Here is a 13,604-nt window from a genome sequence, read left to right as displayed (position 1 = left end):
AGGATGAGATACGCTTAAACAGAAAGGTGCAAGAATTTTTACTGATGCTATCGACGCAGTATTGGGTGGGTCGGAAAACTGCTAGTTTTGGGGGGATACACGGACTAATAGATTAACAGTAGCCGCTGGAAGAGGTGAATGTAATTCTTGCAGTGCTTCTATTGGAATGAGCAACAGCCTAGAAAACAAGAGGCAGGGAATTTCACACACTGCTGGGAGACATTGCAGCTCTATTTCAATAAATACACTGTTGTGCAAAACTGAAAGACCAAACACGATTTCTAAAGATTACAACCACAAAATCTGTTTTTAATTACTTGGGAAAATTATTTAATTGGCATTTAATTACTCAGGAAAAGTAATTAAATGCATGGGATACATAAAAAATTAACAGATGACACGGAAGCCTAGGATAGATATATCCGGCGTTTTTATATTTGGATGATGACAAGCTACATCCATACATCTGTAACATCAGAACTTAAGATGCTTGCTACACTATTGTATCCTAAGATGGATCACAGTGAGGCAGCAGGGTATGTGATTAATGGTTAATCTTCTGATTGGTGGGGTCCCTGAAGTTCTGAAAGCATTCTTATTACTGGTTTTCAATCAAGACATCGATGACGGATGAAGGGCGTGATATCAAAATTTTAAGATTACGTGAAGAATTGGAGTGATTAGCGCCAAGCAGCTCTATTTCAATAAAACTTAGATAGGCTTTAAGAGTGGTGTCGGAAAAATTACATCTATGTTTTAGTGCAGCAAAATGAAATATTACACTTGAATAATAGCAATACAAAATAGCTCGTTCACTTCGCGTGCTGAATTAAAATCAATAGAGGAAGAACGGGATTTGAGAAATACAATATTGGTGAATGCAGTTCTCTATGCAGTCTAGACACGCGGCAGGGAAGTCCTTGTTGTCCTACCGATTTTTAAACATTTGTTTGTGGAGATTGGGAAGTCATAATCTCATTGTATAATGGTATTTGTAAAACTGATTATTCCATGTTTTACAATTTTCCAATTGCGAAACTCGGAATTGAAAATTAACTTGACAAAGGGGTAGTTGTAATCGCCCAGCTGAAGGAAGACTTCAAATATGTGAGCTAAGGTTTCACAACACTAATCATGTTGAGGAGATAATAAAATGAATGCATTCAAAATTTTCACTTTTATAAATGATTACAGAACTGCAGGCAATAAATTAAAAGTCTGGGGGAGATGTTTAAGCTGGATTGTAGGAATTTTCTTTTAGCTAGCGAGTTTTTAATTATTGGAATAAAATAATATCTCTGTGGTTAATCGAGGCCTACAGCTTGGAGAAGTTCAGATTTAACCTTGATGAAATCTTCAGAGTAGAAATTTTGAGTAGAGATTCGAATATAGTGCTAATATCAATGTGCCAAAGTGAGTAGTAGATGAAATGTGGTTAATGATAATTTTTTTACGATTTGTAATATATAAATAACATTTTTATATTACAAATCGTAGAAATTGATCTTTAACTGTAATATTAAATTATCATTATACGTAATACAAAAATAACATTTTTATATTACCGATAAAAAAAATCTGATTTATTATTATCAGATTTCATTAGCCAAATATAAAATTTGGATATTGAATTGCATACCTATTAAGAAACATTGTTCAAGGTTTAGGCCTAAATGGATGACAAGTGAACTAATGAGACTTGTGGCAGAGAAGAAATATGTATGCGATGCATATAAATTATCAGGTGACACAGAAGCCTTTGGCAGATGTAAGCTAGTCTGTAATCAAGTCGCAAAGGCAGATTATCAGAAATCTTTGGTAAAGGATGCTAAGAAAAACAGTAAGGATTTCTTTACTTATATAAACTATAAAAGGAAGGGAATGAATCTGATTTGTCCATTTGATATCGATGGTTCGACTGTTCATGATCCTGCTCAGATAGCAAACAAACTGAATGAGTATTTTGCATCTACATTCACAGAAGAGGAGTTATTAAGGATTGAAAATGCCAGATGATTATCAAATTGTAGCAAGGTGCTTAATGATTTTGTAATAACTGAGAGAAAAGTGAGGAGAAATTGTTGAAGTTAAATATAAGAAAGGCACCTGGGATGGATGGGATCTATCCAGTTATATTAAAGGCGGTAGCAAAGGAAGTAAGCAAACCCTTGGCCATAATTATTGAGAGCTTCCTTGCACTCAGGGGAGGTACCCATGGATTGGAGATGTGCAAATGTGACCCCAATTCACAAAGGAGGATGAAAGGCTGACACAAGTAATTATAGACCAGTTAGTTTAACTTCTGTTCCAGGAAAATTAATTAAGTCACTGATTAAAGGTGCATTGCAGGATCATCTAGACAGGACTGCAGGAATAATTCAGACACAGCATGGGTATGTTAAGGGAAAATTTTGTCTGACAAATTTGATTGGTTATTATGATGTGGTTACAAAGGAACTGGATGAAAAAAATAATTTTGATATCATACACTTGGATTTCAGGAAAGCTTTTGATGCTGTTGTGCATGGAAGACTACAGTACAAATTGGAGCAGAACAGTATTAAGGGTACGATGCTAAAATTGGATAAAAGGATGGTTGAGTGGGAGAAGACAGAGGGTGGTAATCCATGGACACTGCTCTTCGTGGACTAATGTTATTGGTGGAGTCCCACAGGTTTCTGTGTTGGGTGTACTGTTGTTTTGTATATTTATCAATGATATTGATCAGGGTATATCAGGCTTGGTGTCGAACTTTGCAATTGATAAAAAGGTTGTCAGGGTTGTTAATGACAGTAATGGTAGTGTGCTACTGCAACAGGATTTAGAAAATTTAGGAATGTGGGCTGAGAAGCGACAACTGAAGTTTAACATTGACAAATTCAAAGTACTTCATATGGGTAGAAGTAACACCAGAGGAACGTACCAATTGTGTGGTATTACACTTAAGGTGGTAGGAAATGAAAAAGACTTGGGAGTAATTGTGTAGTCAGATAAGAAGTTTTCTAAGCAATGCAGACAGGCTGCCAGAGAAAGGGTTTTGTCAATGATATACAGGAATTTTGCTAGCAGGGAAGAGGAGGCGATTGTACCCCTGTATAAGACAATGGTCAGACCACGCCTTGAGTACTGCGCACAGTACTCAAGGCGTGAGCATTGCGTACAGGTATGGAGGCCTCAATTTAGGAAGGATGTAGATTTGCTTGAGTGTGTATAAAGAAGATACAAGATTGATAAGGGGAATGAAGGGATCCTCTTACCAAGAGTGGCTTGAGTGCTGCAAATTGCAGGGGCTGGATACTATGCACCTACGAGGTGATCTGATTGAGGTGTATAAGGCCTTGAATGGGTTGAGCACGCTGAGTTCTGATGGGATTCTTCCGCTTGTTCAGATTACGAACCTAAGGGGGCATAAATTCTAAGTGAGGAAATATAAATGTAGAATAGATGTGCGGAAATTTGCCTTTAGCTGGGAGATGGTTAATTGTTGGAAGAAACTTCCATCTGTTATTTTGGAAGTTGATAGGTTAAATAAATTTAAGGAGGAACTGTACAAACATTTAGAGGGAATGGTTGTGTGAATTTTTTTTTTTTTTTTTTTTTTATTTGGCTGATGCTGCATAAGCTCATACACTTGCTTTCTTGCATCACATGCCACTACTACTAAATCTGAATTATTATTATTATTATTAGCTTTATGGTGCAAGGAAGCCTGAGGCTTATGCTGCACCAGACAAAAAAAAATTCCCGAATTACCCTAAGAGAGAGAGAGAGTGTCAAAAGGGAATCACGAAGAAAGAGAACAATGATGATGATATCCAGCTCAGGACCCTGGGTGTGCCAAGCCCATACTCACCAGATGTGAGCCCCTGGGGTTAATTCGTGACGAAAACCGTTAAACTAAATACTAGTCAATTGTTGCTGTAATTTCACACATTTGACCTTAGGATATACATGACTGGAGTCCGTATATTGAGTCACTCAAGTGTGTCATGAATCGTAGGCTGAGCGAACGCTACCAGAATATTAAACCATTCACTTTTGTAAACAGGATATTGTAAAATATTGTTATGTGTTTTCTTTCACTTATTTCAAGATTATGTGTATTACATTAGCATAACAAGAAAGAAAAAGATGTGAGGAAAAATCCCAGATTATATACATCAACTAAATAAAAAAAAAAAAAAAAAGTTTCAATATCACATATCTACCCCACAACACCAGGTGTAATTTTGTTCCAAATACCCCCTAGCTGAATGCAATTTCCACACATCTATACTGCAGCTATGCTTCCTCAATTTAAATTTACCCTCCTCCCATATGTGGGTGTATGTTTCATCAAGAATTAGGATGACATCAGTACTACTTCCTTCATTAATCTCATTGCCATTCTCTGCACTATCCAACAGGGTTGGCACATCCAGTTACCTGAGCTGGATATCCTCATCATTCTTCTCTCTCTCTCTTCCTCTCGCTCACAGGGTAACTGAGGATTTTTTTTTTTTTTTTTTGGGCTTCTTTGCACCATAGGGCTAATAATAATAATAAACACTCCTCCTAAAGTGAAGTTTTCAGACCTTTATGCAGAACTCAAGACGAGGCCTAACTTTTTCCTTGTATAAAGGGTCATGATCACTTTATCTCCGATAGCAAAGTTCCTGTACACCATCGACAAAACTCCACAAGTTATCCTAGCAGCCCATCTGCACTGCTCAGATGGGCTGCTAGAATAATTGTGTCGGGATAATTGGGAAGAACTGGGATAATTGTGTCGTCATGAATGACGACACAATTATCCCAGTTCTTCTTTCTCCGCTACGTTAGCGTAGTAGCACACCGGCGTTATTCTGGGATTACAACTACTCCTCTGTCAAGTTAATCTTCAATTCCCACTTCTCAGCCCATCTACCTAATTTTTCTAGAGCTTATTGCAGTATCCTGATTACTGTCATTAATCAACCTCCCAACCTTTGTACCATATGAAAACTTATACATTGTCTGATATGATCTCATTAACATCATTCGGCCATCCCTTTATCCGCTGAACTAACTTCCCCTAATACCCCATTGTTCCAATTCGTACACATCTTTCATGCGGTATAATATCAAAAGCTTTTCTGAATGTTTAGTGTTGTTGTAATGCTGATGTTATTAAATAGAAAATCGCCTCCTACTACTCAGGCCACGCGTTGAGTACTGCGTACAGGTCTCGAGACCTCATTTTAGAAAAGATGTAGATTTGCTTGAGCGTGTACAGAGAAAGGCAACAAGATTGGTGAGGGGAATGAAGGGATCCTCTTACCAAGAGAGGCTTAAGTTCTGCAAATTGCAGTGGCTGGAGACTAGGCACCTGCACGGTGATCTGATTGAGTTGTATAAGGCCTTGAATGGGTTGAGCACGCTGAATTCTGATGGAATTCTTCCACTTGTTCAGATTGGGAACCTAAGGGGGCATAAATTCAAATTGAGATAGGGCAGATGTAGAATTGATGTGCGTAAATTTGCCTTTAGCCAACGTGTTGTTAATTGCTGTAACAAACTTCCATCTATCGTTGTGCAAGTTGATAGGTTAAATAAATTTAAGAAGGAACTGGACAAACATTGCTGGAACAAACTTCCATCTGTCGTTGTGCAAGTTGATAGGTTAAATAAATTTAAGAAGGAACTGGACAAACATTTAAAGGGAATTGTTTTGTAAATTTTTTTTTTCTTAGCTGATGCTGCATAAGCTCATACACTTAGTACTAGTGGCATCGTATGTCACTACTACTACTTCTAAATATTTAAGGTTTGTTTGTTTGTTTGTTTGTTTGGGTTTTTTTGGCGCATTAGCAACTATGGCTATAATGCGCCAAGACTAGAATATTTAAGGAAGAAATATTTTTGCCATGATTTGAAACAATTTGGGTTTGTTCATTTTGTGACAGCACAAAGAGAGAAAATTTATGTCGAAACCTTCTCGCCAATGTTTCATTTTCATAGTTTCAGTTTTATCAGATGAAAAAAATAATAATAATAAAAAAACTCACATTAATTTTTTTTTATCAAATCACCATTCTCGTACTGGTGTATTTGTTTTGTGATTGTAATGTGATGGTTTTCAACAATTCATGACGCCCATTGAGCACTTTTGTACGACGAAAATCTAGAGAAAAAGGAGAGCCGAGAAGAAGGGGGTTCTTAGGGTAATGCCGGATTTTCACAGCCTGGGAACCCCAACACATATAAATACACGAAATATTATATTGATCTAAAAAAAGCAGCACAAATTATAGTAGTGATATATTTACAAATAGATTTAGGCGTAATAAACAAAAAGCACGAGGTATAATTAAAAACTTAATTTCTTGGGTTAATTTCAGGTACCCGCGACCTTGGGCACTGGTGCCACCACGCCAATGCACCTGGTAAAGCCGGCTTTGGGACATGAGAAATCCTAATGGAGATGCCATATTTCGTCCTTTTGTATTTCTTCTATGCAGTGCTTCTGAAATAATATTTCAGAAGCCCTGCATATTCGGTCAGAAAAAATAATAACCACCCACGCCTAGCACCAGTATCCATTGTGGGGTAAGTAAAAAACTATAAGGAGAAGAAAGAGATAATATATTTAGGAAAGAACGTTACCGGTAATTTTTCATGATTTTTTTTTTCCTCTTGGAATGAGTAGCTATTTAAAGAGCAAAAAAAAAAAAAAAAAAAAATCAGTGATAATAACAAATAATGCAATACAAATTTTTACATCTTTCAACACATATACAAGACAACTTATTGAGAAAATTTAAATTCTTTATCAACAAGTTCTTTATTATTTACATTTCGTATCACTGCTACGTACACTGTGTTGCCACTTTATTAGGTGCACCCCTGATGTGCACACAAATGGTTTGTCCCACAACGTTCCAAGTTACATGATCATAGTTGTGGATATAAATGCAGAAGAACAACCTTTCTAGTATCAGTTCAGCGTATAAACCATAGCAAGAATGGAGAAAAGGAATGATCGACCGGGCTTCGAACGTTGCATGATAGTAAGTGCTGGACAAAGCATCTCTGAAACGGTTGTTCTCCTAAACTTTTCATGCACCAAAGTTTCAAGGGTGTATCGAGAATGGTGCAACGAACAGAAACATCCTCTTAACAGCAGTCCTGTGGAAGAAAATCGCATGTCGATGAGAGAGGTCAGAGGAGGATGGCTAGAATTGTGCAAGCAAACAGACGGGACACAATGCCGCACATCACGTCAGAATACAACCTTGGTGCGCAGGACAAAATATCACAACGGACCACTAGTCGCACTTTGTCGCAAAATGGCTACAACTGCCGACGGGCACATCGCTTACCTTTGTTATCAATGAGAAACAAGAGAGCATGCTTCCTGTGGGGACATGAAACACCAGCACTGGACTATCGAGGATTAGAAAACAGTTGATTGGTCTGACGAGTCGAAGTTCCTGGTGCATCATGGTGATGGAAGTCTCAGAATTTGGCGAAAACAACATGAATCCATGGATCCGTCTTATCTCACGACTACCGTGCAAGGTGATGGGGGCAGTGTCATGGTGTAGGGAATGTTTTCTTGGCACACACTGGGGCCATTGGTACCCATACATTCACGTCTGAATGCCACATCGTACCTAAATATCGTTGCTGACCAAGTGCATCCGTTCATATTGACAGTTTATCCTCAGTCAGATGGTTACTCCCAGCAGGATAATGCGCTGGTGACATGACAATGATTTTCTTTGCTGCACTGGCAAGCTCACTCCAGGGATCTCAATCCTATTGAACATATTTCGGATCAGCTAGAAAGGACTGTTCGCTGCTGGCCTACACTTCGTCGAATCTCAAGGAACTGCGTGACACACTCATGTCTGCATGGTACTCCTTTCCTACAAAACGTTTTCATCATCTTGTTCAGTCCATGCCTATGCGAATTCAGGCTGTTTTGAAGGCTAAAGGAGGCTCAACATGCTACTAGGTAGGTGAACCTAATAAAGTGGCAGCATATTGTAAGTCATTATAGTAATGGAGACGTGATGCAAGGAATCAGGCATATGAGCTTATGTAGCATCAGCCAAAAAAAAAAAAAAAAAACCACCCAATTACACTCCTCCATTCATTCCACATGCCTGTCCAGTTCCTCCTTGAATTTATTTAAGTTATCAACTTCCACAACGACTGATGGAAGTTTGCTCCAGCAATCAACAACTCACCAGCTAAAAGCAAAATTCCACACGTCTGTTCTACAACTGTCTTTTCTCAATTTCAATTTATTCCCTCTCAGTTTCGTAATCTGAGCAAGGGAAAGAATCCCAGCAGAATTCAGCAAAGATTATGCACCTCAATCAGATCAGCTCGCAGGTATCTAGTCTGCAGATGCTGCAATTTGCAGAACTTATAAGCTTTTCTTGGTAAGAGGACCCCCCCTTCATTCGCAACACCAATCTTGTTGCTCTTCTCTGTACTCTACATCCTTCCTAAAATGAGGCCTACAGACTTGCACGCATACTCAAGGTGTGTCGTGACCATTGCCTGATACAAAAGGGCTAATCACCTCTTTCTCCCTTCTAGCTAAATTTCTATATATCATTGACAATACTCCATGACCTGCTCTGGCAGGCTGTCTGTGTTGTTCAGAAAACTTCATATCTGGCTGCACAATCGCTTCCAGGTCTTTATTTTCTACCACCCCAAGTGTAGTACCACACAGTTGGTACGTTCCTCTGGGGTTACTTCTACCCACATGCAGTATACTTTGCATTTTTCAATGTTAAACTTCAATTGCCACTTCTCACCCATCTGTCCAAATTTTCTAGATCCTGTTGTAGTAGCACACTGCTATTGCCGTTATTAACAACACTGCCAACCTTTGTATCATCCGCAAACCTCCAAACTAAGCCTGATATACCTTCACCAATATCATTCATAAATATACAAAACAGTTGGCCAAACACCGAACCCTGTGAGACTCCACTAATAACATTAGTCGACAAAGAGCAGCATCCATTGATTACCAATCTGTCTTCTCCCACTCAACCACCGTTTTAAAAATAATTTGATGAAAAACGAGTATAGACGTTAACATTAATGATTTCATTTTTTTTTTTTTTTTTCTGTAAATTTTTCATTAAAATTTCCTATGGAAATTTTAATTTCCCAATAAAAAAAATCTGAAATACTTTTTGTAGTGTGCTTTTTTATATATACTATACCTTAAATTTTCATTTAAGGATTATTGTATTAAAGAAAACTCTTGGCATAAGCTGCGATTCCAAACTTTTAGACGGGAGTGTACATTCAGTTGTGCGTTTGACTAACAGGATACTGCATAGAAGTTCTCTGCAAATCTGTTCTTATGCCAACCGATTCAGACTTGGACAGAACTGAATAAGTTTCCAGAAACATGACTAAATTCAGATTACTACAATGGCTGTCCCGGTCATTAGATTTCACTTCAGTTGAATAACCGTGAGTGAATGTGGAAGCAATCTTCAGAGTAGAGATTCGTACAATTTATACTGTCCAATTTATGACATATGTTGGAACTAATTGAGTCAACTGGATTATCTCTGTGGCACATATTTGGCATCTAGCCGAATCCACGCTAAGGCAAATCCGGATATTCCGGTGGGGTGAAAGGAAGCTTATTCACTTTAGGTAGGAGTATCAAATAAATTAGTTCTGTGTAATATAATATCCATATTTTTCCCTTGCATGAAGTACAAACGGCGTTTTTATATTGGGTTGATGACAAGCTACATTCATACATCTGTAACATCAGAACTTAAGATGCTTGCTACACTATTGTATCCTAAGATGGATCACAGGGAGGCAGCAGGGTATGTGATTAATGGTTAATCTTCTGATTGGTGGGGTCCCTGAAGTTCTGGAAGCATTCTTATTGCTGGTTTTCAATCACGACATCGATGACGGATAAAGGGCGTGATATCAAAATTTTAATATTACGTGAAGATTAGCGCCAAGCAGCGCTATTTCAAGGAAACTTGGATAGGCTTTAAGAGTGGTGTCGGAAAAATTACACCTATGTTTTAGTGCAGCAAAATGAAAGTATTACACTTGAAGAATAGCAACACAAAATAGCTCGTTCACTTCGCGTGCTGAATTAAAGTCAATAGAGGAAGAACGGGATTTGAGAATTACAATATTGGTGAATGCAGTTCTCTATGCAATGTAGACAGGCGGCAGGGAAGTCCTTGTTGTCCTACTGATTTTTAAACATTTGTTTGTAGAGATTGGGAAGTCAATCTCATTGTATAATGGTATTTGTAAAACTGATTATTCCAAGTTTTCCAATTGTGAAACTTGGAATTGAAGATTAACTTGACAAAGGGGTAGTTGTAATCGCCCAGCTGAAGGAATGCTTCAAATGTGTGAGCTAAGCTTTTCAAAACACGAATTATGTTGAGGAGATAATAAAATGAACGAATTCAAAATTTTCACTATTTTAAATGATTACAGAACTGCAGGCAATAAATTGAAAACCTGGGGAGAGCAGTTTAGGTTTGATTTTAGGAATTTTCTTTTAGCTAGAGAGTTGTTAATTATTGGAATAAAATAATATCTCTGTGGTTAATCGAGGCCTACAGCTTGGAGAAGTTCAGATTTCATCTTGATGAAATCTTCAGAGTAGAGATTTGTAACTGTCCAATTTATGACAAATCTTGAAACTCATTGAGTCAACTGGACCATCTACATGGAGAGAGAAAAAACATACTGGGAGTTCATTTTCTCTTATATATATATATATATATATATATTGTTGTTCTATTTTATTTATTATTAATTTTATTTATTTTTTGCTGGGTACAGCAAAAGCCTGTGGCCTCCTTCGCACTATAAAACTAATCCAATATAGTGCTAATATTAATGTGGAAAAGAAGTGAGTCATAGATGAACAATGGATAAATATAAATTCATCTTTAACTTTAATAATCTTTATCGGTAATATAAAAATAAAATTTTATATTACCGATAAAAAAATGCGATTTATTATTATCAGATGTCAATAGCCCAATATAAAATTTGGATTTTGAAATCTGATAATAAATAAATCGAAATTTATCACGAAAACCGATAAACTAAATACAAGTCAATTGTTGCTGCAATTTCTCACATTTGACCTTAGGATATGCATGACTGGAGGCAGTACATTGAGTCACTGAAGTGTGTCATGGAGCGTAGGCTGTGTTAAGGCTACAAGAATATTAAGCTATTCACTTTGGTAAACAGGATATTGTAAAATGTTATGTATTTCTTTTCATTTATTTCAAGATTATGAATATTAATATAACAAGAAGGACAAATGATGTGAAGAAAAATCGCAGAATATACAGCATCCGCCTAAAAAAAAAAAAACTGTTTCAATATCACATATCTATCTCACAACACCAGGTGGAATTTTGTTCCAACTACTCTCTGGCTGAATGCAATTTCCACACATCTATATTGCAACTATGCGTCCTCAATTTAAATTTACCCTCCTCCCATTATGAGTGTGTTTCAGCAAGAGTTAGGGTGACATCAGTATTGCTTCCTTGACTAATCGCATTGCTATTTTCTGCACTGTCCAACAGGGCTTAGCACACCCACGGCCCTGAGTTGGATATCATTCTTCCTCCTCCTCCTCCTCCTCTCTCTCTCTCTCTCTCTCTCTGGGTAACTCGGGGATTTTTTTTTTTTTTTTTTTTTTTGGCTGGTGCAGCATAAGCCTCAGGCGTCTTTGCACCATAGGGCTAATATAATAGCAATAATAAACACTCCTCCTAAAGTGAAGCATTCAGACCTGTATGAAGAACTCAAGACGAAGCCTAACTTTTGCCTTGTACAAACAGTCATGATCACCTTATCTCTGCTGCCAAAGTTCCTATACACCATCTACAAAACTCCACAAGCTGTCCTAGCAGCCAGTCTCCACTGTCAGACAACTTCATGTATGACGACACAATTATCCCAGGTCTTCTTTCTCCGCTACGTTAGTGTAGTAGCACACTGTTTGATGTTATTCTTGGATTACAGCTACCCCTCTGTCAAGTTAATCTTCAATTCCCACTTCTCTGCCCATCTACCTAATTTTTCTAGAGCTTATGGAAGTATCCTGATTGCTGTCATTATTCAACCTCCCAACCTTCGTCTGATATGCTTTCATTAACATCATTCGGCCATCTCTTTATCCGCTGTACTAACTTCCCCTAATACCATTGTTCCAATTCGTACAAATCTTTCATGCGGAATTCAAAATCTTTTCTGAATGTTTAGTGCTGTTGTAATGCAGATGTTATTAAATAGAAATTCGCCCTTATACTAGTTCTAAATATTTAAGGAAGAAATAAATTGATTGTTTGGAGTTGTTTATTTTGTGCACAGCACAAAGGCAGAAAATTTATCTCGAAACGTTTTCATCGATAGTTTCATTTTCTTAGTTTCAGTTTTATCAGATTAAAAAAAATAATAATAATAAAAAACTCAAATAATTTCATTTTTTTTTTATCAAACCACCATTGTCTTACTGGTGTGTTCGTTTTGTGATTGTAATGTGATGGTTTTCAACAATTCATGGCGCCCATTGAGCACTTTTGTATGACGGAAGTCTAGTGAAAAATGAGAGCCAAGAAGTAGGGATTATTAGGGTAATGTCGGATTTGAACAGCACGGGAACCCCAACACGTATATATTATATTATATTGATCTAAAAAAGCAGCACAAATTATAGTAGGAATATATTTACAAATGGACTTTGGCGAAATAAACAAAAAGCGCGAGGTTATAATTAAAAACTATATTTCTTGGGTTAATTTCAGGGTCCCCGCGACCTTGGGCCCTGGTGCCACCACGCCAATGCACCTGGTAAAGCCGCGCTTTGGGACATGAGAAATCCTAATGGAGATGCCATATTTCGTCCTTCTGGATTTCTTCTATGCAAAGCTTCTGTCTCGCTGATAAATAATAACTACCCAAACCAGTATCCATCGCGGGGTAAGTAAAAAACCATAAGGAGAAGAAAAGGATAATATAGTTAGGAAAGAACATAACTGGCAATTTTTTTTTCTCTCGGTATAAGAGTAGCTATAATAACAAATAATGCAATACAAATTTTTAAATCTTTCAACGCATATACAAGAAAAGTTATTGAGAAAATTTTAATTCTTTATCAACGAGTTCTTTATTATTTACATTTCTTATCACTGCTACATAAACTGTGTTGCCACTTTATTAGGTACACCTCTGCTGTGCACACAAATGGATTTATACCCACAACATTTATATCCACAGTTGTGGATATAAATGCAGAAGAACAACCTTTCTAGTATCAGTTAAGCGTATAATAAACCGTAGCAAGAATGGGGAAAAGGAGTGTTCGAACGTTGCATGGTAGTAGGTGCTGGGCAAAGCATCTCTGAAACGGTTGTTCTCCTAAACTTTTCATGTACCAAAGTTTCAAGGGTGTATCGAGAATGGTGCAACGAACAGAAAACATCCTCTCAACAGCACTCCTTTGAAAGAAAATGGCATGTTGATGAGAAAGGTCAGAGGAGGATGGCTAGAATTGTGCAAGCAAACAGACGGGACACAATGTCACTTATCTC

Source organism: Mastigoproctus giganteus, chromosome 12 (genome assembly GCF_048544385.1).
Source record: "Mastigoproctus giganteus isolate SK-2022 chromosome 12, ASM4854438v1, whole genome shotgun sequence".
NCBI classification, from domain to species: Eukaryota; Metazoa; Arthropoda; class Arachnida; order Uropygi; family Thelyphonidae; genus Mastigoproctus; species Mastigoproctus giganteus.
Note: the sequence above shows the minus strand (reverse complement) of the source record.